This window comes from Talpa occidentalis, unplaced genomic scaffold (genome assembly GCF_014898055.3).
Source record: "Talpa occidentalis isolate TD23 unplaced genomic scaffold, MPIMG_talOcc4v2.1 talOcc4.12, whole genome shotgun sequence".
Taxonomy (NCBI): Eukaryota; Metazoa; Chordata; class Mammalia; order Eulipotyphla; family Talpidae; genus Talpa; species Talpa occidentalis.
The window spans coordinates 58,064,731-58,091,229 of NW_023601212.1; the positions used below are offsets into that span (position 1 = coordinate 58,064,731).

The 26,499-nt window shown below is 40.6% G+C and overlaps 1 protein-coding gene and 1 pseudogene across 1 annotated transcript in view; one reads left to right on the forward strand and one right to left on the reverse strand.

Annotated features, from left to right (window-relative positions):
- Window positions 1–4,873, reverse strand: part of PAPPA2 (pappalysin 2) — a 461,662-nt gene extending 456,789 nt beyond the window's left edge. Inside the window, exon 1 of the mRNA XM_054693452.1 lies at window positions 4,705–4,873. The gene's annotated coding sequence lies outside the window, so the exon portion shown is untranslated. The remainder of the gene's footprint in view (window positions 1–4,704) is intronic.
- On the forward strand, window positions 261–898 carry LOC119242261 (40S ribosomal protein S4, X isoform-like; annotated as a pseudogene).
- Window positions 4,874–26,499: the final 21,626 nt, after the last annotated feature.

The window sequence follows — 26,499 nt, forward strand, 5'->3', positions numbered from 1 at the left end:
GCCATTTTGAAAAGATTTCAATGATCAAGAATGACTTACTTTCTTCCCTGTCTACCATTTTGAGAAAACAGTAGATTTAAGAACCAAGTTGAACTCAAAGTTAAGAAGAACTCAAGCTAAGAACTCAAGCTAAGAAGACAAGCTAAGAAGAATTGAAAAATATTTTTTGTGCCCCATGCTGCAGCCACAGCTCATCCTCTCAAGAAGCATCTGAAGGGTGTACAGGCTAAGCACTGAATGTTACAACAACCAGTTTGTATATGTGTGCTCCATGTCTGTCTAACCAGCCCCAGAAACTGAGAGAATGTTTCCCTTTCGTCGTTTTCTAAATGAACAGACTGAAGTATCCCCTTAGATGAGATGAAGTTAAGAACTGCCCACTGTGGTTCATTAAGATTTAAGGCAAGGTCTGAGCTAATGTAACCTACCCTGCAGTTTTTATGGATAGCATCCCCATGAACAAGACTGGAGAGAATTTCCATCTCATCTAAGTATTGCTTTGCTGTTCATCATATTACCCCTGAGGGAATATGTACGCCAAGTACAATTTGTTCAAGGTGAGAAAGATCTTTTTGGGTACAAATAGATTCGCTCACTTGGTAACTGATGATGCTCACAGCCACCATAACCTAATCTCCTCCCCAAGGTGAATGACACCATTCAAATTGACTTGGAGACTAGCGAGATTATATCATGGAGTTTGACACATGTAAACAGTGCATGGGATGTGGAGGTGATAGCTTGGGAAGAATTGCTGTGATCATGAATAAAGAGAAACATCCTGGTTCTTTTGAAGTGGTTCCTGTGAAATGACAGCCACAACAGCTTTGCCATTTGCCTTTCTAATATTTTCATTATTGGCAAAGGCAACAAATCTAGGATTTCTCTTGCCCAATGAAAAGAAATTTACCTCATCATTGCTGAAGGGAGAGAAAGAGAGTGACAGACTAATAAATAAGCAGTGAATAAGATGATCTCTAGGTGATGTGCTTAGAAGGATCTTTGTACTTAAAGATAATATGGCATGACTTAAAAAAATGATTCAAGAAGGGCAGAAACCACTTAAGAACTAAAAAATTTATTTATGCATTCATCATTCAAATGATTCTGTGACCCTTTGCACTCTGCGTGTTATAGTAGAGCTTCTAAAATAAACTTATTGGAACCAATAAGCTGTCATCAGATATTCTTGAAATAATGGTAAAGTTCAGGAGAAAATCATTTTAAATGCATTTGTATACAAAACAACCAATATAAATGATTTTCTTTAGAACTTTTGTAAAATGTAAGTTTTTAAATTTAACCAGCAAGAGAATTTGCAACTCCTCCTCCGATTAGAAACAATCTGCTTGCAGGATTTGTGATATTTCCAATTGTTTGCTTTTTTTTTTTTTTAAGATTTATTTATTTATACAAGCACTGGGTACAGTCAAAAGCGTGGGAGGGTGAGAGAATTCACCAGAGCAAGAGGGAGGAGCAGAGCAGGCAGAAGAACTGAAGTACACTGCTGAGGGGAGCAGCGGGCGGCAGGAGAGGTCTGTGCGCCATGCGGGACCCTCGCCCGGCGGCCGTGGATCGAACCGGCGCTGCAGAGGCTGTGGGCAGCTTCTCAACCCAGCGCTCAACCGCTGCACCACCGTGGAGGCCCCACTTGTTTGCTTTTATTCTTACACTGCCTTGACAATTCAAGGAGCCCAATCATTAATTCTAGTGGCAATGAACACAGCTCAGTTCAGAACTTCTACTTCCTGACATCATCCAATGAGGCTCCAAAGGGCAAAAGTTTTTGAAATTAGCTTCCTATATAGAAAAAAATCGAAAGTGTGATATGAGGTACAACAGATTTTCTAGGTCCTCTCTTCCCTTACTAGTCTATATCTGAAACTACTTTAACAAACAGAAACACACAATAAGAGGGAATACGGCCTAAGTTGCCAAGAGATTAGCCACTGACTTAAATTCATTCTCCCTGTTACACTTCTCTTTTTGACCCTTTTTGCCAAGAAGCTAGGTCTAATTTATTGTTCCATTGTAGTAAAACCTTTCTACTTTCTTCAGTTAGTAGCCCCTTTCCTTTTTCTCTATTTTATGAATAACATTTGTGTCTTCCCCAAATGTATATGAAGGAGCTTTAATTCCACGGTATGACTATATTTGGAGATGAGCATCCCTGAGAAAGTAATTAAGGTTAAGTGAGGTCATAGTGTTAGGGGCCTATTCTGATAAGTGTCTTTGTAAGAAGGGAGAGCAGAGAACCCCCACCTTCCCCTCTCTCTCCTCACTGCCACCTCCATCTCTCCCTGCACAGGCACCAAGAAAAGGCCATGTGAGGTGATAGGGAGAAGGTAGTCAGGTGGAGAACTCTCAACAGAAAACAAACCAAAAATTATAATCTTGGGCTTCTAGTCTCCAGATCCATGAGAAAATAAATTTCTGTTGTTGAAGCTACCCAGTCAATAACATTTTGTCATGGAAGCCTGAGCTAATTACTACACATATGATTTCTGTGTTTTCTTTTGATCTATGCTTTCCTGCCTTCCTTACAACCAGTCCCTAAGCTCTGGTTACCATAAACCCTACTGTGATACATCTCCCACCACCACCTATAAGTCACAGAAACTTTGAAAGTATGGGGCCTCCCTGGTGGCGCAAGGGGTTAAGCATCGCACTATGAAGCAATCCGCAGCATCTCAGCAATCCGCAGCCTCTGCTGCAATCCGCAGCTTCTGCAGCATGAGTTCGATCCCTGGCCAGGGAGCAACCCACATGGAGCAGCAGACCTCTCCTGTCTCATCCGCTGCTCCCCTCAGCCGTGTGTTTAGGTCAGTCTGCCTGGTCTGTTCCACACTCTGTCTCTCGTGAATCCACACACACACACACCCCATATCTGGCCTGTACCCCAGCTCTTGTATCCATAAATAAAATAAATCTTAAAAAAAAAGTATATTCCATAAACTGAATGAAATTAAGAAAGTTAATAATTCAGCACAATAAATAGGAGGCTAACCTCAGTCATGCTTATAACCTTAAAATTAAAAATATCTATTGCTTTTGATAGTATCCTCTATAATTTTACAAGAAAAATACAATGCTACCTGTTTTCCTTCTTGCACTTTAATGTTCAGTTTTATAAGTGTTGTTTGTGTAAAACTGGCAAGATTATCAGGAACAAGTGTGCTACCTCATCTTAATTTCATGGAACAGTATGTCTTTATACTGCAGCAACCCTACTCCATTCCCCTTTTCTTTGTGATTATGTTTTTCTTGTTTTTCTATCCCTTCATATTGTAACCAGAAGACCAGAGTTCAGACAACCTGTCACCACTGAATGCCAATGAAGTAGAGATAGGAATTGAGTCTTTAAGGTGCACTTTAATCAGACAGCCAGAAATCTGGAAGACGGGAGGTTAACACCCTAAAGAAACTGCCTTAACATATCATTTCCAGCTGGCTTTTTATAGTGAATTTGAGGGAGGACAAGAATAGAAAAAAACTGAAAAGAAGGTGTGCCACAAGACCAGAAACCTGGCTCACAAGGAGGTGGTGGGGGTAAAAGAGATTAACATAGCCATTGACACAACTATGGAAACCAAGATGCTTAGGAGCAGACAGTTGCGAAAACTAGTATTCTTAGGCTCAGACTAGTATCCTTAGGCCCAGATGCCTAGATTACAAAGCATAACATCCAAGCAGGTATCCGAGGATGCATCCAAAGGTAAAGATAGAATTGAGCCCATTGTAGAATCTCTGGTCCCTTTCAAATTCTACATAGTTACCCAAAATTAGCAACCAACTCACAAGGAGTGACCCCTCCCAAACAGAAGAAGACTATATATCAGAGCAGTCTCTGCACTGGCTCCGGGCAGCACTCCCACTGCCCACCTTTGACTATGCAGGTGCCTCTTTTCTCCTACTCTCTCCCTCCTCAGGGCAGCAGCTTCCTGCCTTCCCATGACCTGTCAAGGCTGCCCACCTGCAACCATGTAAGCCTCTTTAGCAAAACTGTCCCTTCTGGGGCAGCTCTTCCTGCCCGCTTGTGTCTATGCAAGTGTCTTTAACTGTTTTATCCCTTCCCTAATAAACCTGTTCTTTAAATATAACTATTGTCTCTGTTTCATGGAGAAACTCGCCTGGGAAACTCGCCACGTGTCGCTGAAACGGGAGCGCGGGTGGAACCTTTCTCAGAGTGAACCCAAGGACCCCCACCCCAACCCACTGACTCCAAAAACGACAACAAATTGAATAAAGACAATTCAGCAGTAAGCTGGAGATTGTGATGTCCAGCCCTGGAGCTCCTTACCGCCCTCCTGGACACCTGTGCTCACTCTCATCCTGCTACAGGGCAGAGAGAGAGGCACCCCAGACCCCACAAACTTGCCTGCTATAAATAGGTTCTGCCATCGCTGCATCAACACAAAACTTTAATGGGAAGCAACTTTAATACAATTAGGAAACAATACAGGAAAGGCAAAGAATATAGTTTATAAATCAAGCACCCAAAGTTACCCATCCCCTCGTGGGTAAAAATCCACCCAAGCGGGACTGGTCCAGAGCAAGGCCCCAAAACCTATCACAAGTCTAAAGCATCTTCCAGGGGGGACCCACAGAAAAGGATCAGAAACAACCCGACAAGTCTGGGAGGAAAAAAGCAAAATCAAAATCAAGACAAAAACAACCATTGTCACCTCCCCACGGGTCTCTCACCCACATACATCTGTGTCAACCAGTCCAAGACCAAAAGGCAAGCGCGGTTTCTTCACGTGTCTCTCTGCTCCATGTGCCTCCTCTAGGTCTCCTGGCTCTCCCTCCTGTTTCTTCCCTTCCTCAGTCTCCTCTGCAGCTTCTTTTCTCCCTGCTCAGCTCCACCCTCCTTTTTGGGTGGGGCAGGGAACCTGGAACCTCCCCCTTTCCTGGGGACCACCCTGTTATAATAGCAGTGTGCTGAGGCTGATCTTCAGAGAGCACTGGCTTCCTGCACCCCTCCACAATGGAAAAATGTCCTTGGGTTGGAAAATTAACTCGGACAGTCCAAAAACAATATGTGTGCGCAGATTTCCTGCTATACCATGCCTGGTGTTTTACACCATCTCTTCCCCTCCCTACCCCCTGTCAATATGATCCACAACACAGTTTCTACCCTCCATTCTTAGAGCTTTCCTTCCTAACGCATTTTCAGCAAATGATCACATTATTGCCTGATAAACCTGTGACTGACTGCCCCATGATTGCCTGGGGCCATCCCAGACCTGAGAATAAAGAATAAAGAATCCCTCCCTGCCCATGCACATCCTTGCATTCTTTTCTTTCCTATAGAATCTTCCTTCACTCAACAAACACTGGAGGAGACAGTCCTTTAGAATGCTAACTTTGCAGTTCTCCTGTGGTGGTGCCACATGTTAAGGACAATTTGTGGAAACAATCTTGTGGTTCAAAGTATGGTTTCCAAAGCAATGAGCAATACAATCCAAGTTAGGTTGTTAACAGTCCTGCAGATTTTACTCCCTAAGAACTGTTCTAACAAATGCAAATTTGGATTGGTTTATATAGGTATAGTTAGTGACACTAGAATGTAATTATTCTTGAAGGGGACTTCTGGTGCTAAGTTGTTTTGATTTAAAAATACACAGATGCTCTCTCTGTGCAGAGGAAGGCAAATGTTAGAGTGTAATCACTTCCTTGATTTGCAAAGAATACACTGGTGATGCAAATGCTAAGCATGGATAGTTAAAATCTTTTTTTGGCTTCTTGGGTTAAAAGACTTGTCTGCCTTTAGGAAGTAAATTCTTGCATTGGCTATAGCTTGGATCCAGTAGTAACTTTAAGCCTTGTGAGATAGCTTTGCTCTCTTGCCTGTTAGAAGGGGAGGGGAAGTAGATCCAGAAAGGTTTACAAGAGGTTCACAATCTTCATAGTCCAATTGAAATTGATAACATCTGAATCCGGGTTAGCATTGCCAAAGTAAAAATTTTAATTCCCTATAGAAGGGGAAATATTTAAGAGATCAACCTTTGATGATTTATTTTCACAAATGCACATGCACGCGCGTGCGTGCACACACACACACACACACACACTAACATAGTATCATTCAGTAAGTACTTATTCCATTCATAAATGAGACTGATATACCATTCAAGTTCTAAATGTGATTTTAACTTAGGTAGAAATTTAGCAAGGAAAGTGGACCTCTCATTTGGCTAGTGCTGCGGAATGTCTAGAGAAATTTACCAATTGCATGTGTCCAGTTCACAAAGAAAGAGCCAGAGTTGCAAAATTCTAACGTAAATTCAGATAATTAGCCAATAAATTTAATGATTTATTTGCTGGACTTGTCACATTTAACTCAGTTGTCCCCTGCTGATTCCTGGAATATATCTAGGACTCCCTATGATATTCTGGTGGGAGTTTGGAAAAGGAAGGAAAGAATAAATAACAGAATCTTCTCAACCCTACATAAATCTGCATGAGCCTCCTGTTTGTTAGTTTATGTCAGACTGACCTCTGCTCCGCCTGAGTTACAGAATCAGACTCGAACGGGTCAGATGTGATTTATGGGGACAGAAAGAGAAACACTATTGTTCATGCCTTGAACTGAAGGATCTCAGGATCAGGTCAGTCATTCCAGTCCCACCCATTTTCCAATCTCCAAATTCCCTTTTGCCATCCCTCTGTCTCCCTGTGCTCAGCCCCAAATTGTCTATTGAATCATGAGATCATTTCCTTCGTTACTATAACATAAACAAGAATTCTCCTGATTTGTAATGACAGTGAATCCTCTGCTAAAAAAGTGCAATCTTTAATTTCATGCTTTTTCCACATGACTTCTACCTTCATTCATTGCTACATAACACACAAGTATTCCTTTTTTGTTTCACTGTTTTTGTTTTGTTTTTGTTTTTGTTTTTTTGATGCAGTGAAACAGGACAGGTCTCACTTCCTGCCCGATGAGATAAGCATTTAACAAGTTTGAATTTAACAAGTTTGTCTTCTTGCATTCTAAGGAAAAGGAAGGACATCCTTAAGAGTATAATAAGGAAGTTAAATATCTAAGGAAGTTAAACAGCAGGTGTTAACAAAGCAAGCTGGTGCCCACCGGAAATTCCCATTTGCCTGCAACAAAGGGACATACCATGCGGACCCTCAACCATCTTCGTTTTGTTTTACTCCTTCGTGAAAATAACCCTGCACTCTGTCAAAGAGCAGGACGGTGGTCTTTCAGACAGGAGTCTACTGCCTTCCTCAGTTTGTTGACAAATTAAACTTTCCTTCTCCTCAAACTTTTCTCTCATTGGCTGGAGGAAACTGGGGCCAGTGTTGGGTATCAGTTTAACACCTGGCTAGTTATAGAAGTGAATAAAATATGTGCATGATAGCAAAGTTGGTGTGTTTATTCATTTATTTATTTTGAAAACACACATGAAGGGTGAATTACAAATTTGCCCTTGATTTCCAAGATTCATTTTGTGATACCTGGGTTGTGATACCCAAAAGTTACCATAAAATTTTTAAAATTAATTTGCATTTACCTTTAAATTTCTGAAATATGGTACAGTAGCATTCCTTGACACAAAACTTGTTATACTCCAAACTGATTAGGAATTATTGTTCCCAGAGACAGACATAGTCCATTTCATGAATACTGTTCAGTTACCACAAAATTTAAATGTTTTTTGATAACAAATGCATTCATGATTGCTGTATTCAGTCTTTGTATTTTAAAATACCAGGCAAAGAGTCTAAAAATTGTTACCAGCACAGAACCTCTCTTCCTGATTCTGGGTCCAGCCACCTGCTACCACAAATCCAAACAAAAGACCTTTTGATGCAACAAAAGAAAATAACCAACAGGGTAAAGGGAAAGGGAGAACTGGTAGGGTAGAGGGAGTTAGTGACTGATGATATAATGTGGAGCTGCAGCTATAGTTGCTGGCAGCATGTGACAGAGCCTGCCACTGCTAAGCTAGGGTTTCCCCCCATCGCAGGAAAGCTCTGGTGAAGACCTGCAGCCTGGCTGACCAGCAAGGCAGTTTCCTTCTATAGCAGCTCTGACAAAAAATGTACATTGCGGGCCTCCCCGGTGGCGCAGCGGTTGAGCGCTAGGTTGCGAAGCTGCCGGCTGCCTCTGCAGCACCGGTTCGATCCCCGGCTGCTCCCCGGCCACCAGAGGAGGGTCCCACATGGCGCGCAGACCTCTCCTGCCGCCCGCTGCTCCCCTCAGCAGTGTACCTCGGTCCTTCTGCCTGCTCTGCTCCCCGCTCTGGCTCTGGTGAATTCTCTCACCCTTCCGCGCTTCTGACTGTACCCAGTGCATGTATAAATCAATCAATCAATCTTGTATAAATAAATAAATCTTTAAAAAAAAAAATGTACATTGCTCCCTATCAAAGACTCCCCAAATAACCACTCGGTTTCTCCCCTCTCCCAACAGCCCCCTGCTTGGACTTCAGGGACTGAGTTCAGACACAGGCTCTTATGCAAGCACCACCCCTTCTGGGTGTTAAACAAGGGTGGGGGGGGCTAGTTTGGCCCCACATCCTGAGGCAAAAAGGTGGGCAAAGCTCAACTGCCCTGGTCCAGCTCCAACACTTAGAAATTAGAAACCTGAGGTGTAAGGGAGAGTTACACAGACAACTATTAGCACAGACAACTATTAGGCATTCCATATGGGTTACTTTCAAACTATAAGTTGGATTGCTAGCAATGGAAGACCATGCAAGAGTTAGCCTGTAGTCAATACAGTAAGAGGCATGTTCATTGACATTAATCCATTTCCTGATGCTGGTGAGAATCAAGCATGAGTTGGGTTAACTCACAATACTGCCTTTACACAGGGTTTAAAACAGCCTGAACAAATCACTACATGAATTATAAACAAGAGGAGGAAATAAGGAAAGTTTAATTGCAGTCAAAATCCCAACAGCAGGTATACAAAGCTGGAGAGAATTTTGCTTGGTAACAGTGCACTCAACACAAATAACATCTAGGGATTATGCACTTAATAGTATTTAGAATTTACTACTTAGTATTTATTATTTACTGTGTGCTAGTAATTGTTCAATGTCCTTTAACACATTTGCCATCTAAACCTCACAGCAGGTAGTAGGTGGTAGGCTTCATTTATTACTTTAATATTTACAAAAGAAACAGACACAAGGGAAACAGGCAACTTGCCCAAATTATGCAACAGTGAGGGAGCAAAAATCTACCACCCTAAAATATGTCTTTTTAACAAAAGATTAATTTCATGGGAGGGGCTATGAATGCTGGGTGTGTTACAGGGCAGGGAGAGGGGCAGCCCAAACCCCGCAAACTTGCCTATTCAAAATGGGTTCTGCCATCTGCCGCATCAACACAAAACATATGAGACTTTAATGGGAAGCAACTTTAATACAATTAGGAAACAATACAGAAAAGGCAAAGAATATGGTTTCTAAATCAAGCACCCAATGTTACCCGTCCCCTCGTGGGTAAAACTCCATCCAAACGGCATTGGCTAAGAGCAAGGCCCCAAAGCCTGTCACAAGTCTAAAGCATCTTCCAGTGGGAACCCACAGAAAAGGGTCAGAAACAACCAGACAAGCCCAGAAGGAAAAGAGCAAAATCAAATCAAGATAAAAGCTGCCATTGTCACCTCCCCACGGGTCTCACCCACATCTGTGTTACCCAGTCCACGACCAAAAGGCAAGCTCAGTTTTTTCACATGTCTCTAGGCTCCATGCGCCTCCTCCAGGTCTCCTTCTGGCTCCATCCTGCTTCCTTCCTTCCTCAGTCTCCTCTGCAGCATCTTCTCTCTCTGCTCTACTCCACCCTCCATTTGGGTGGGGCAGGGAAACTGGAATCCCCCTTTCCTGGGGACCACCCTGTTACAGGTGGAAGTTGCTTTGAAAAAGATACACAAGGGCCTCCCTGGTGGCGCAAGGGGTTAAGCACCCCACTATGAAGTGATCCGCAGCCTCTGCAGCAGGAGTTCGATCCCCGGCCAGGGAGGAACCTACATGCCGCAGCAGACCTCTCCTGTCTCACCCACTGCTCTCCTCAGCAGTGTATTTCAGTAGATCTGCCTGTTCTGCTCCACACTCTGTCTCTGGTGAATCCTCTCACCCCCCACACCTCTAGCCTGTACCTCAGTTCCTGTATGCAAAAATAAATAAATCTTTTTAAAAAAAATTTTTTTAAATTTTGGGCCTCTCCTGGTGGCGCAGTGGTTGAGCACTGGGCTGCAAGGCTGCACGCAGCCTCTGCAGCGCCGGTACATTCCCCGGCCGCAGGCGAGGGTCCCACAAAAAAAAAAGAAAGAAAGAAAGAAAAAAAGAAAAAAAATTTAAAAATTTAAAAGATAAACAAACATGGAAAATTTTACATATAAATTTCTGTAAGGGCATATGCCTGGAACACCTACTCTTCTTATCTCTTCAGTCAATCAAGAAGGCAGAGCTTCATCTGCATCCTTTTATCTATTGTACCATCCCAGTCATTCCCTAATTGACCTTCTCTTTCTCCAGCCCCCCCCCCAAAGTCCTCTGCTTAGCTAAATTTAAGATGATATCTGAAACCAGTGGGTGAGTTAACTCAGTCATGCTGAGTCTCTCCCCTGTATACAGAAGATACACATGTTGTTAGTAAATGTCTTCTTTGGATTTTTTTCTCTTATCACTCTGTCTGATGCTTGTTTATTTGCCAACCTAGAAGAACCGAGAGGGACACTGGATGATTTCCTTTGCGGCCAATGCAGCCAATAAGTGATGGAGGTGAAGTTCAAAATCAGGAATTTATGCCACCCAAATTCATACTTTTAATGACTCTGCTATTTGTCTAAGCAGTACATGCATATTGATAAAACTCAAGTGAGAGATATCTTGAAGTGACAGAATATTCAAGAAGCATTGACAAGCAGGAAAATAATGCCTAGGGGTTGCACTGCTACAAACCACCTAAAAAAGGCATACATGATTCTTAAGTCAGTACAGGTTGATGTTACCAAGATTGGTATAATAACTGCTTCATCACTAGAGGAAGTCATTCTGTTAGTGGTCAGTCTAAGGGGCACCCAGTAAGTCACAGGGCAAGCGGGGAGCTCCTTGGATCAGCATAGAATAGGACAAACCTCTGTGGGATAAGGAAGGCTCCAGAGATAAGGGTAACAAATTTCACAGGGGACTAATCAAACACCCAGGACTAAGGGCAACAGAACATTCCAAACAAGAATGATAAAGAAAAAGAACTCTAAGATAAAGGCTGGAACACAGAGACTTAATTCCCTGCACAGAGACATTAAGACAGAGTGAGTGAGACCACTGAGAACTAACCAATCACAAAGAGACTGATGGGGCCTTAGAATAATTAGGGAAAGAAGGTACATGTTCCCTGAGGGACAACTCCACTTTGGTTTCCTTGCCCCTCCCTGGCCTGTTTCTACCAGCCTGGGAGTCTCACTTCATTTCTGTTCCCTTTCTCCTTAATAAACTTTTTCTTAACAAATCTTCCTCTTTTCACTTACTTGCCTGAGCTTCAGCAAAGTTTCTGATGTGGCTTGGTGAGAAACCAGCCCGTGGTGGTCTAGTGGCTAGGACTCTGTGCTGCCACTGCAGCCTGGGATCTGTTCCTAGCTGGGAGACTAGGCCTGAAAACCTGAAATTACAGTATCACCATGACCCCTAAATTTAACACGCACTAAATAGGTTGTGTTATCCACTGCATAAAGATAAATCATCCTCTTAGTGTGTAAGACCGTTAATAGAAAAGAACTTCAATAGAATTAGTGTGCAATTGAGAGAAGAAGCAATACTAGTTTCCATGAAACAGCCAAAGTTACCCTTCCCCTCTTGGGTAATGGGATGTTTTGCCCAACCAAGCAGGGTTGGTCCAAAAGCAGAATCCCCAAAATTCAAAAGCTTGCAACAACTCTAAGGCACCTTCTGGCAGAAACCATAAAATAGGAGAAGATGGCAGTTAAGTCTAGAAGAAGCAAAATCAAAGCACAAGTCAAGATAAAGGGTGCCATTGTCAGTCTCCCCTTGGGTCTCTCACCCACTTCTCTCCATTTGTCTCCTCCCATATCCTCCAACTCCCTGGTGCAAGGTCAAGGCCAAGAAACAAACGCAGCTTCTTTTTCACATGTCTCCATTCCTAGTGCCTCCTCCAAGTCTTTTTTTAAGTCTCCTTTTTCAAATCCTTTTTGGCTTCCCCTCACCACTCAGCTCCACCATTCACCATGTGGAGCAGGGAAAATGGCTCCTCCCCCTTTCCATGGATATGTTACAGGGCAGGGTGAGGGGCACCCTAGAGCTCCCAAACTTGCCCTCTCTAAATAGGTTCTGCCTTCTGCTGCTTTAAGACAAAACACACTCTAGTGCATAAATACTTTTAATGGAAAGGAACTTTAATATAATTAGTGCACAACAAAGAAAAGACAAAGAATATAGTTTCCAAATCAAGCAACCCAAGTTACCCATCCCCTCATATGTAAATGTCCAGCCTAACAAGGTTGGCCCACTGAAACCCAAAAGCCTGCTACAAGTCTGCCCTTATGGTGGGGACCCATAGCAAAGGGGCAGAAGGGGCCAGACTAATCTGGAAGGGAAAATATCAAAAGCAAAATCAAGATGAAGGCTGCCATTGTTAACCTACCCAAGGGTATCTCACCCACATTTGTTTCAAGTGTCTCCTTCCATGTCCCCCAAGTCTCTGGTACAAGTCCAAGGCCGAATAGTAAGTGCAGCTTCTTCACCTCTCTCTGCTCCAAGTGCCTCCTCCAGGTCCCCCTCTGGCTTTCCATCCTTCTAGCTACTCCCAGTTTCCTCTCCAGCTTTCTCTCCTCCCTGCTCAGCTCCACCCTTCCTTGGGTGGGGCAGGAAACCTAGAACCCACCTTTGCCCTAGGGGCCACCTTGTTACAATTACATTAATACAATCCCACAACTGCCAAAGTAGTAAGTCTCGGGGAAAAAAAAAATGCAGATAAAAAATTCATGCATTTACTGTAAGCAAATCAAATTCTTAGAAGCATGGAAAACACTATAATGATAACATTTCTTAGCTGTATTTAAGGAGAAGTTAGATGTTCCTTCTATGACATGCTAGCTGCAAACGGTATGTCAGAAAGGAAATGAATAAATATCAAGTATCACAAAGAAGCATTGTTGAAGTAATGGCACATTGCTCATGAAGGGCCTAAAATATTTCAGGAAATATCATTGTTCCTTCAAGTCACTCATCTCAAAAAAATAAAAAACTTTATCCATGACCAGCATTAAATTCTATCAATGTGAAGAACTGTAATCAGTGAAAACCAGATATAAGTTCCATTACTACTTAATTGTTTTCTGCATTTTCATCATTTCCTATTATTGTTCTTTCTTTCTTCTCATTACAGCAACATATGTGGTAATTAGATGCAGATTTATTTTTTTAAAGATTTATTAATTTGTGCATCAAGAACTGGGGTACAGGCCAGAGGTGCAGGGGTGAGGGTGAGAGGATCCACCAGAGACAGAGTGGGAAGTGGTACAGGAAGAACTATTGAAATACACTGCTGAGGGGAGCAGCCAGTGAGACAGGAGAGGTCTGCTGCCCCATGTGGGTAGCTCCCTGGAGGCCAGGGATCGAACTCATGCTGCAGAGGCTGCAGATAGCTTCACAGTGCTGTGTTTAAACCCTTGTGCTACCAGGGAGGCCCTATATGCAGTTTTTTGTTTGTTTGTTTTTTTAAAGATTTATTTATTTATACAAGCACTGGGTACAGTCAGAAGCGCGGGAGGGTGAGAGAATTCACCAGAGCCAGAGCGGAGAGCAGAACAGGCAGACGGATGAAATACACTGCTGAGGGGAGCAGCGGGCAGCAGGAGAGGTCTGCATGCCATGTGGGACCCTCGACCCTCGCCCGGAGATAGAACCGGCGCTGCAGAGGCTGCAGGCAGCTTCGCAGCCCAGCACTTAAACGCTGCGCCACCTGGGGAGACCCCCTATATGCAGTTTTATAAGATAGGCACTCCATCTAAGTTAGGCATGGCCAGGTGAGGCATTGAGACTTGAGTGAATGAGTGAATATCCCCATATATTGGTATCATCTCAGTAGAAACAATCAAAATTTAAGCAATTAAAGAACTAGCTCTAAGGGATCATGACTTAAAAACCAATACTTTGAGCCTAATAAAGACTCAAAGTTTAGGTGTTATTAATCAACAAAATTCAACTATTTTAGCAACAGGAAATATAGCAGCTATCATTATAGTTCTCACTGAGAGTAGTAATACCCTAATGCCCCTGGTAGCAACCAAGATAATAAATGAAAGGAATTACTTGCTTATCTTAAAAGATACAGGTTTGATATTACAGTCAAGATGATAACCTGAAATGCACCATTTCTAATCTGTTCAATTACTCAGTAGGTCACTTGGACAATTACATAGCCTTAACTTAAAATTCTATTTTGCACATAAGAATTACGATATGTCATTAATAATGATTTATTTTTGTAAGAGAAAAATACAAAAATAAAAAATTAAACCTTTGAATGGAAAATAAATTATATTAATACATTTAATTTCTAATAGCAATATTAATAGATTAAAGATATGCAGAAATTTTAGCCATATTGTTAGTGGGCAGAATGAGGGAAATCCTGATACCCACAAACCTGCCTGCTCTAAATACAGTAAGTTCTGCCATCCATTGCGTAAAGACAAAACATACTCTAGTGCATAGCACCTTCTTTAGAAAAGAACTTTAGTACAATTAGTGTGCAATAGAAAGAAAAGAAACAATATAGTTTCCAAATTAAGCACCCAAAGTGACCCATCTCCTCATGGGCAAATGCCCAGCCAAACAGGATTGGCCCAAAGCAAGGCAGATGTGACCCAAAATCTTGCCACAAAGTTTAAGGCCCCCTCTGGTGAGGAACCGAACCACAGGAGAGGGGCAGAAGAGGCCAGGCAAGTCTAAATGGAGAAAGGCAAATTCAAAATCAAGATAAAGGCTGCCATTGTCAGCCTCCCCACAGGTCTCTCACTCACATCTCTTCAAGTGTCTCCTTTTATGTTCCCCAAGTCCAAGGCCAAGAAACAAGTGTGGCTTCTTTTTCACATATCTTTCTGCTCTAGTACCTCCTCCATCTCCTCTTCTCAATTCCTTCTCTAACTTTTCCTCCCTGGCCATGTCTACCCATTCTTAAGGTGGGACAGGGAACTTGGAACCTCCCTATTCCATAAATATCACAGTCACAATATCTTCATATACTACCTCTGTCAATGGCACCTGAGTTACTAATGCAAATTACATTTCAGGTTCTCATTTTTAATAAACCCATAGACTTAAAGTTTCATCAACATAGTGTTTTAGAATTTTATAGTGATAATTTTGAATTATGTGATATTACAATTAAAACATCGAAAAACATTGCATCCAGATTAAACTGCCTGAACTTAAAATGTTATGGCATAACATTTTTCTGAGAAAATAAATGTATTTCATTCATTCACTTATTCATTCTGCAAATAACCTTGAGTGTCTATAAAATAGTATAATGTATGTTGTGCTTTTGATAAGCATTAGTAGAATAACAGATGGTATTTTACTCATATAAACAAATATAACACTATAGATACATTTTATTAATTCAGTGATGAAACTCTTGGGAATATATTGCATAGTTTTCTCAAAATGCTGTCCCTGGGACCCATCTTTATCTGTAGAAAACACACATTAAAAATTGGGGGCAGGGCTTCCTCGGTGGCGCAGCGGTTGAGCGCTGGGTTGCGAAGCTGCCCACGGCCTCTGCTGAGCCGGTTCGATCCCCGGCTGCTCCCCGGCCACCGGAGGAGGGTCCCGCATGGCGCGCAGACCTCTCCTGCCGCCCGCTGCTCCCCTCAGCAGTGTACTTCGGTCCTTCTGCCTGCTCTGCTCCCTGCTCTGGCTCTGGTGAATTCTCTCACCCTCCCGCGCTTCTGACTGTACCCAGTGCATGTATAAACAAACAAACAAACAAATAAATAAATAAATAAATAAAAACATGCCTCTAAAAAAAAAAAAAAATTGGGGGCAATGGACCATGTCAACAACTTATTTAGTCACAAATGGTTCAAAAGAAAAAATTACTGTACGATACTTGAACTTTTTCTTTTCTTTTTTTTTAAGATTTATTTATTTATGCATACAAGAGCTGGTGTGTAGGCCAGAGGTGCGGGAGGCAAGAAGATTCACCAGAGATAGGGTGGGTAGCAGAACAGGTGAATCCACTGAAATACACTGCTGAGGGGAGTAGCAGGCAAGACAGGAGAGGTCTGCTGCACCATGTGGGTCCTCTCCCTGGCAGGGATGAAACTTGCGCTGTAGTGGCTGCCTACAGTTTTCATGGTGCTGAGACTTAACCCCTTGAGCCATCAGAGAAGCCCCATGAGAGTTTTAAAGTTGGCTATACCTGGCTTCAAATCTCGGAACTACAACTGACCAGCTATATGGGCACACCACTGAAATACACTCATTAAAAGCACCAAAAACCTTTTGGTTTAATCTAATTCCAGGTCTTATATCATTAAACCATTCTGAATCATTTGATGCAAATGACTTTTTCCCCAGAAATGTTGTTTTCTTTCTACATTTTTTGGCTGCTCTTTCTTACTTTTTAGACACTTGTCTTTCTTTTCTTTTTTTTTTAAGATTTATTTATTTATTTTTATGCAAGAACTGGGGTACAGTTAGAGGTGCAGGAGGGTGAAAGAATTCACCAGAGACAGAGTGGGAACAGAACAGGCAGACTGACAAAATACACTGCTGAGGGGAGCAGCAGGCGAGACAGGAGAGGTCTGCTTCCCATGTGGGACCCTCGCTGGCCTGCTGGGATCGAACCTGTGCTGCAGAGGCTGAGGACAGCACCACAGGGCAGCGCTCAACCGCCTTCGCCACCTGGGAGGCCCAACACATTGTTTTTTGATTACTGTTCCACAGAGATCTGACTGAGACACTCTATTCTCCTCACTCTGCATTCTCTCTTGATGCTATCATCTTCTCCCATGTTCAGTTTTTCAATGTATTAACTTAGCTTACAACTGTCTCTTGAGGTCCAGTTGCAGGTGTTCAATTATCTGCTCAATATAACCATATAAATTTCCCTGAGAAAATTCAAACACATCATGTCCAAACAGAAACTTTGCGCATCCTACACACTTAGCCTGTTACCTCTTGTTTCTATGCTAACCACCAATTTTATAAACTGGAGTGGAAAATAAAACAAAGTGGGAAGCCAAGAAGTAAATTTGCTTTAATTGTCTATATTCATGGATTGTCCTAACCCTAACTCTGGTAGGAGAAAATAATGTCACCTCCAGAGAAAGGTAGCTTAAACCTGTAGCACTACTATGAGAAATAGCTAAGGAGCAACGTCAAATATTTGCAGTCAATTAACGTTTTACTCTAGTGATTTCTGACTCTCAGTAAAGGAGAAGGTCATACCTCACAAATGTCTTTATGGGAGCTTGAGAGTAAGGGCTTTAATAAGGTCATTTCTTTCATTAGAGTAATTAATGCTATTAACAAAGGAATATGAGATCTGGGGTCACTGTGATAGCCAAGTGACCCTATACAGACTGATTCTACTTGTGCTAGTCTACTTTGACTAGTCAGACTGATTCTACTTAGTCCAGAAATGGTTAACCCAACAATGTTAATATTTAAGGCATGAAAAGATTTAGTACTAAACATATTTATTTTGAAATGCTAATATTAATTAATTGTTCTGCTTTTCATAATAATAAATATGCATCTGCCTTTTGAGACTGACCTAAAAACATCAAAAATACAACTGTGTAAATATCCCATACAATTGTATAAATATCCCATTTATTTTTTTTAAAGATTTATTTATTTATGCATACAAGAACCAGGGTACAGGCCAGACGTGTGGGGAGTGAGAGGATTCACCAGAGACAGAGTGGGGAACAAAACAGGCAGACTGACTGAAATACACTGCTGAGGGGAGCAGCGGGCGAGTCAGGAGAGGTCCGCTGTGCCATGTGAGCAGCTCCCTAGTCAGGGATCGAACTTGCACTGCAGTGGCTGCAGATAGCTTCACAGGTTGCATCTTAACCCCTTGTGCCACCAGGGAGGCCCTAAATATCCCATTTAAACTATGTTGTTTTAGAAATAGTTCGTAGTTGAGTAACTAAGTTGCTATTTTTAAAACTTAGTATTTAAAAGACAGCCAAAAATTTAAAAGGCAAAGGATCTGAATAGACATTTCCAAAAACAAGTATACAAATGGCTAATAAGTCACAAAGAAGATGCTCAACATCAGTTATAAGGGATAAACATAGCAAAACTATAATGAGATACCGCTTCACACCCACTATGGTGGTTATCATAAAAAACAGGAAATAATAAATGTTGACGAGGATGTGGAGAGACTGAAATCTTCATATATTGCTGGTTATGTTAAAAGATGCCGCTCCTTTGGAAAACAGTTTGGTAGTGCCTCAGAATATCATGTGATCCTGTAATTATTTCCACCTCTATTATATATACACAAGATAAAAAGAAAACATATGTACAAAAAAACACTTGTACATAAATGTTTATAGCAGCATTAGTCATAATAGCCAAAAGTGGAAACAACACAAAAATACATTAAACAATGAACAGAGAAGTAAAATGTGATAAACCCATACAATGAAATACTATTCAGGCATAAAACAGAATGATGAGTCAGTACAAGCTAACACATGTATGAACCTTGAAAACGTCACGTGAAGAAGCCAGACACAAAAGTACACATGATTCCATTCAAATAAAATGTTCAGAATATACAGATCTACAGAAACTGAAAGTAGATTAGTGGTTGCATAGGACTCACAGGTGCTTGGGGGAAGGAAGAGATAGGGAATGATTGCTCATAGATAAGGGGTGCTTTTGGCTTTGGTTTTTTGGGGGGTATTTTTGGTGGAGGGAACACAAGAGGTCTAAAATCAGATTGTGGTGATGATTGCAAAACCCAGTGAATATATTTTAAAACACGTTAAAAACAGAGTGAATATATTTAAAAACACAATTGCACACTTTAAACAGATGAATTGTATGGTATCTTAATTATATCTCAATAATTCTAGATTTCTTAAAAAAATAAGAAATAATGTCTACACAAAATTTGTTTGTCAATAGTGTGGGCTAGAAATACATTCTACTGCAAGTGTCTAAACTTAAGCCAAAAGGAGTTTACTTTCTTCACACAACAATAAGTCCAAACATAGGTGATTCATTCTTGGCCCACGTTCGCCACAACACCTTCAACGATGCAGGCTTTTAACTCCATAGATAAAACGATTATTCCAATGATGATTACAGGATGAATCCTGCAGCTCTGAATCACCTATTCAAAGGTTGCTGGAAAGACAGGAAAAAAAAAGGTACCAGTCACATCTGCGCCTGGTTCCCAAGAAAGCAAAGTTTCCCAAGATACACCCAGCTGACTCCCACTTACATCTATCTCATTGATCACAATTGTGTCACATGGCAGCCCCCAGCTAGTAAGTGAGTTTCACATAATAGGAGTTCTGTAGGCAGTGAAGGAGGGAAGGAATATTTGGTAGTGAAATACTGTGTGGCACAACATCTCTTTTCATGAACATACCTAGTGTAGGGTAAAGAAAATATCAGGCTTTTCTGCCCTTCCGCCATCAGGATAGATGATAGATCCTTGTCCTGAATGCATGCCTGGTGGAGGGCACCTGGAATAGGGTGTGGGCATAGGTAGATGGGATTCACCTGGGCTAAGACTGTGCTTTTTAAGGGCGGCGTCCCGGGGACGCCAGCAGCAGTAGTAGAAGCCGAAGCAGAAGCAGAAAGAGAAGCTGAGAAGCAGCAGAACGAACGCTAGAGAGCCCAGATAGAGTGAAGACTTGCTGGGGGCTGGAAGGCCTGCCAGCCTCCCAGTCCCCCAGCCAGCACCCCTGCCTGCCATATGCCTGGTGAACTCCAATAAAAAACCTGCAAAACTACTGAGGACTCTGACTCCTCCTTTACCCGGTCTGCATGGGATCAGAAAACCTGCACCGTGTCCAGTCCTGCCCTTTACACCTAGCAATACAGAATTACATTGACAATTTTAATTTTCAAAAAACACAAACTTTACATTACTGCCCTAGCTGGTATAAGAAGTAAGTAAACCAATCACTCCCACCTTTACCTAGCCATTTCTTGCCATTGAAGCTACCTCTAGATGCTTCACTTTCTGGTCTCTGGAAAGTCCCAGAAACTTTGAATTTGCATTGCGTAAAGAAAAAAAACACCAGCAAAAAATTAAAGGAGGAAGGAAACTTGATTTCTCTTTCCCTAATTTGCTTGCCTCACACCCTCTAACCTCTCTCTTGCTGTCTCACTGTCTCTCTGTCTCTGTCTGTGTCTTGTCCTCTTACACACACACACACACACACACACACAGAGAGATACACATGCACACGTATACACACACACAGGACACATGTATACAGACAAAATCCCTTTTGCTTTTCTCTCCAGATTCACTTTCAGTCTCTTTTAAGGTTGCTTTGCTCACCTACTCCTATGATGGCTTTTCTCTATGAGACACATTTCAATATTTTAGTCATGTTAAAATAGTTTTAACCTCATAGAAAACACAAAATGTGTTGGGATTATGGGCTGTTATCAGTTACACAGATATCAAAGGTCTCTCAGAAACCATTCTGTTTTGGATCTTTATGTCTATTTGATGGTTTTCTACATCCCATTTGACAGTCTGCCATTTAGTGAGGAAATACCATATGCCAGACACTGTGATAAATGCTTAGATACATTAATGCTAGTGTTCAAGTTACCCTTTTGGTTAGTCTCCTAGACCCAAAGCAGTTGACTAACTTTCCCAAGCTCATACAACTAGTGAGATTTGAAGCCAGCTGTGATTAACTTTAAAGCCCACATACATAGTGTCTGAGAAGGAACATTTCATTGTACTTGACTTTCAAATTCAATCAGCAAATGTCATTGGACCTCCATGGGACTTTTAATAGAAGTAATATTATTTAATATTATGAGGAAAATAATTTCCAAACCAGCAAATGTCATGTCTGGAAATAGAAGCTTTATTGATGTGTAAGGATGAGTATGCTACAATTCCTTTCAGGATTTATGTCATAGAGTCTTCTTAATGCTGAGTCTATTACACATACATTTCTTTTTGTTATTTCAAACACAATGGTTTAAAGAAGGCCCACATAAAATTTTCCTTTCCTAAAAATGAAATACCACATGTACTTACAGCATAATTTAAAATAAAAATTAATCATTTGCATAATTTAAATAATTGTATAACAATTATCCTGATTATGTTTTTTTTCAAAGCCTACTGTTTCTAAATATAAATTCATTGAATTTCCATAACCATTAAATTATGAAGGGATTTCAAGCAGAAATTCTGAAGGTTAATTAAATATAATGCTTTGGTAGATTTATTTTTTAAATCATTCAATGGTTAGAGATTTAGGTAGGTAATATATTCCATAAACTCATAAGGTATGATGGTATTCATGCCTTTATTCACCAAGATAGACAAGTATACAGCTCAATTATTCTTAGAATAAAGCTATCTTTGACATCTCTTATTATGTCAGCTTTCATTATATTGTAGAAAACAATCTCTAAGGTAAAGGAGTAAAACTTTCAATACCTTTATTTTTTTAAAGGGATGGGGGTTTTTTGTTTTTTTTTAGAGATTTATTTATTTATACAAGAACTGGGGTACAGTCAGAGATGCGGGAGGGGGAGAGAATTCACCAGAGACCGAGCAGGGAGCAGAACAGGCAGACAGACCGAAGACACTGTTGAGGAGTATGCCAGGCGAGGTCTGCTCCACCATGTGGGATTCTCGCTGGCCGGCCAGGATCAAACCCACGCTGTAGAGGTTGCGGACAGTTTCATAGCATGGCACTCAACCTGCTGTGCCACCGGGAAGGCGCTACCTTTGTTTTTTTTCTTTAAAGATATATTTATTTATGCATACAAGAGCTGGGCTACAGGCCAGAGATGTGGGGGGTGAGAGGATTCACCAGAGACAGAGTGGGGAACAGAACAGACAGACTGACTGAAATACACTGCTGAAAAGAGCAGCGGGTGAGAGAGGAAAGGTCTGCCATGCCATGTGGGTAGCTCCCTGGCCAGCCAGGGATTGAACTCGTACTGCAGAGGCTACGGATTGCTTCATAGTGTGGTGCTTAAACCCTTGTGCCACCAGGGAGGCCCACTTTCAATATCTTTTAAAAAAAGAAAGTCAAGGTTCAGCCAGTATTTTAGAACTGGAGGTTCATCCAGGTCAACCCACAAATGTCATTTAGGAAATAAAGAACATTCCTAAAGCCAAGACCAAATGCTCATAGTAAATTTAGTTGCTATGTACTATAATGTTTCAAAGGAAAAAGACATTCAGAGTGATCATTTGGGATGTCAAAGTCACATATATCCCCACTGTACCTCTGAATTAAGTTTGGAGGCATTCTGTCAGTGCTCGTTACTTCAAGGAATATTTCTTTTTATTTTTTTAAAGTTTTATTTATGTATCCATACAAGAACAGGGGTATAGGCCAGAGGTGTGGGGGAGGGAGTGAGAGGATTCACCAGAGACAGATTTCGGAGCAGAACAGGTGGATTGACTGAAATACACTGCTGAGGGGAGCAGCGGTGGGGAGAGGGCTGCTGTGCCATGTGGCTATCTCCCTGGCCAGCCAGGGATCCAACTCAGGCCATCGAGGTGGGCCTTCGTGGCAGTAGTGCTGAGACTTACGGACACCAGGAAGGCCCAATATCCCTCATTTCTTTCTGCAACCCACAAGTAACTTTTCCATCTATAATAGTGCCTCTCTGCACCCCCCTAACACTCCCTGATGACTGCAGGCCCCATTTGGGGTACAGATGCCTTGTTTGGGTTAATTTGATTTCTGGTTGGCTCATCAAACCTTATATTTTAGATGTGGCCACCTCTAGGCCACTTGCTGCTGTGTTCCAAAAGAGATATTGGTTCTAGTTGATTCATGGTCCACATAGGTCACAAAGTGAAAGAAGAGGATGCCTTAAATTTTAGACTCCAAATCCCAGCCTGGAACCCCACTTGAAATTACCCCTTGTGTGGGAAGAAGGTATAGATAAAAAATTATAAATAACTAATAAACAGATGATTAGGAAACAAAATAAAAATCATGACTAAACTAGCCACTTGATATAAAAAAAGAAAAAAAGGTGTTTTACCAGAAGAAAATTTAACTAGGAGAGCATTCATGAAGTTATGCTGGTAATGCTCATATGTGGGGGAAGAATAGGGAACAGAAAGAAGCAAGAACAACACATGATCTAAATTTCAAAGTATGAAATTGGTTCTTTGTTTGGTATGCCTACGTAAAAAGGGCTTTAATGGCAAAAGACGATGTCTGCACCAAAAAAAAACTGTTTTAAAATACATTCCATTTTTTTTTCAGAAACCGAAATCAGTCAAATGTCAACTTTTCCCCTCCCTTCTGAGTTACTTTTCCTTAACTGTGACAGATAGCTATGTGACTGCTTACACATGTTGCCTAAAAATATGCACATCCCCCTTCCATCATCATCATTGTGAATTTAATTTCAGGTTTTCTTAATGACAGACCAACATTTGCAGCTCAATCATTAAATCTTAATTTAGTCCTGGAAATGACCTCCTGTGAGTTCAAAGCAAAAGGGTCTGGAAAATACTTAAAATATAGACTTTCTTCACCTCTTTACTGCTCTCACTCCATCTTCCAATTTCTTTTTGGAGAATTTTTTCCTTTGAAGATCACCAAAAGTAAGTTTGTTCTATAAATTTGAGGATATATGGGGTTGGGGTTAAAAAGTCTTGTCTTGCACTCTAAGGTTGATTTCTGGCAATCACAAGTGCATCTTTGGTTAAATAGAATGTGAGCCATGAAAACATGTTTACCATCACATTGGAATAAATGAAACAGTGAGATTTTATAATAGATTTTATTTGGAGAGCAGTCATTCTGGAAAAGTTCAGCAAGGTGGTTTTCGCCACGGGACACCAGACTGCTAAGATGAGCAGTGTTGTTAAACAGAATTTTCTCTTGGGCCTCCCCTGGTGGAGCAGCGGTTGAGCACTGGGCTACGAGGCTGCCCACAGCCTCTGCAGCGCCGGTTCTTTCCCTGGCTGCCGGTGAGAGTACCCCCCCCACAAAAAAAAAAAAAGATTTTGCTCTTATTTCTATTTTTTATAGACTAAAATAGCATACACATACAGGAAGGACAGGAAGGGAGGGGGGAACTACAGATGAACAGGTAGTTCATTTGTACTCCAGGCCCTTGGCCAGTTCTGCAATTTGAAATTACCTCTAGCATGGGTTTCTTACATATCATTCCAGAATTTCCATATGTGCCTTAGAGGCAATCTAGTTCCTTTGCTTTATAGCAATGGAGGCATATGGTTTATTCTATATGTTTTTAATTAATTAATTTACTTATTTTTGTTTCTATTTTTCTCTATTAAGGTAACACTAATTTTTGAATTAAGATATAATTTTTAATTAAAGTATTCTATGTTTTAATTAACTAGTTAATTAATTTCTGTTTTTGTAATTTTGTCCCTTAAGGTAACACTGATTTACAACACTATATATGATTCAGAAATATGGGTCACACCTCTTCCAATCTATGTTACCACTCCACACCCACCACAAAGGCACCCGTAATTCTCCACCATGGTCTGTGGGGCCTCCTCTCTGTCTTCTCCGTTCTCTTCCTCTCCCTCTGGTAGCCTCAGTTTTTCATTCAGGCTTTGTTCTTGGTTTGGTTGGTTTGACCCTTTGTTTTGTCTCTCTATATTCCACACATGAGTGAAACCATCCAGTGTTTGTTTTCTCCTTTCGGCTTATTTGTTGAATAAATTCGTAAAAGCAGAATATCTGGATGAAAAGATTTTTGTATAATTGATTTCAATGGATTTGCTCAATTGTCCTTCAAAGTAATTTGTAGCAATTTGCACACTCACTAGCAGTGCTAGAAAGTATGCCTCTTCCCACATCCCCATTACTGCTATTATAATATTCAAACTTTCAGTCTTTTTTAGTGGAAATGACACCTCTTTTGTGTTCTTTATTTGTTTCATATCTTTATTTATGAATGAGTTTGAGCACATTTGAAGTGCTTATAATCTATTTACTTTCATTTTTCTGTAAAATACCTATATATATAGTTTGCTAATATTCTTTTTATAGCTTAATTTTATGAATTAATAATAGTTGTCTATTAAGAAAATTTGTATTTTGCTTGAAATGCTTGTTATATGCAGTTTTGCAATTTGCTATTATCTTTTAACTTTGTTTAGAATAATTATTGCTGTACAAAAATTTTTTTCTTTGACATAGTCATTTATTAGTATTTTTTCTTTCTGCTTTTGTGTCTGTAAGAAAATTCTTTCTTACATCAAATTGTTAATTTAAATATTATTTCTAAATATATACATTTTCCTTAAATACTTTTCTTTTTTCATTTATTTCTGACAACTTAGTGGATTCCACTATGTCTTCCACAAATGTCAATTCAGTTGTTTCAATACCAAGTTAATAACCAATAAATATTTTCTCACTGATTTGAAATGTAACCCTTAGCACATATCAAATTTTCATATTTTGCAAGTCTATCTGCATATTATGCTTTCTTCTAGAGGTAGTATAGGATAGACAGACCTGCAGAAGTTCCAGATGTGTCAAAACTCAATTCTCTCCATCCCTGGGGCAGTTTAGTCAGGGCAGAGGCAGTTCAAACCTTAAGTCAGTTGCAATGCAAGCAGCCTTGCTTTGATTTCCCAGCCTGCCATAAAATATTTTCATTTTCTATATGCACCAAAACATGGAGAAAGTTGGGAAGCACTAGTGTTTGTCTTAGTGCAGTATTAAGTAATCTCTGGATAAATATCAATCCAGGTTAAAATTCAGACACCACCATTACTGGCTGTGTAACCTTTGGTAAATTATTAGTTAACTATGCCTAAAAGAGAATTTAAGTAATTATTATTGTTTGTCTGTTTTCTTAAGAATGGATGCTGAATTTTATCAAATTTCTTTTCAACAGCTATAAAAATAGCCCCATGATTTTTAACATTTAAACTATTAATATAGGAATCAAATCAGTAAGTTTCTTAATATTGGGACAAATGTTCCTTCTTGGAAGAAATCTGCCTAGTGAATAATTCTTTTAAATTACTGTAGATGTTGTTAGCTAATATTTTTTGTTTTGATATTAAAAAATTACATTTATTAATTATCTTTATTTCTACTGTACTGCCTTTATCCAGTATTGAATAATTACTTTCTAGCACCATGGAGAATATTTAAATCCTTTATTTCTCTATGTGTTGTAACAGTTGAAATGCTGTTGGGATTATTTGTTCTTTGCCTGCTTGAGGGTTACCCTCTATAACAATTTCTGAATTTGGTACTTCTTATAGAGTAGCTCTTTGACAACTTCTTCTATTTCCTCC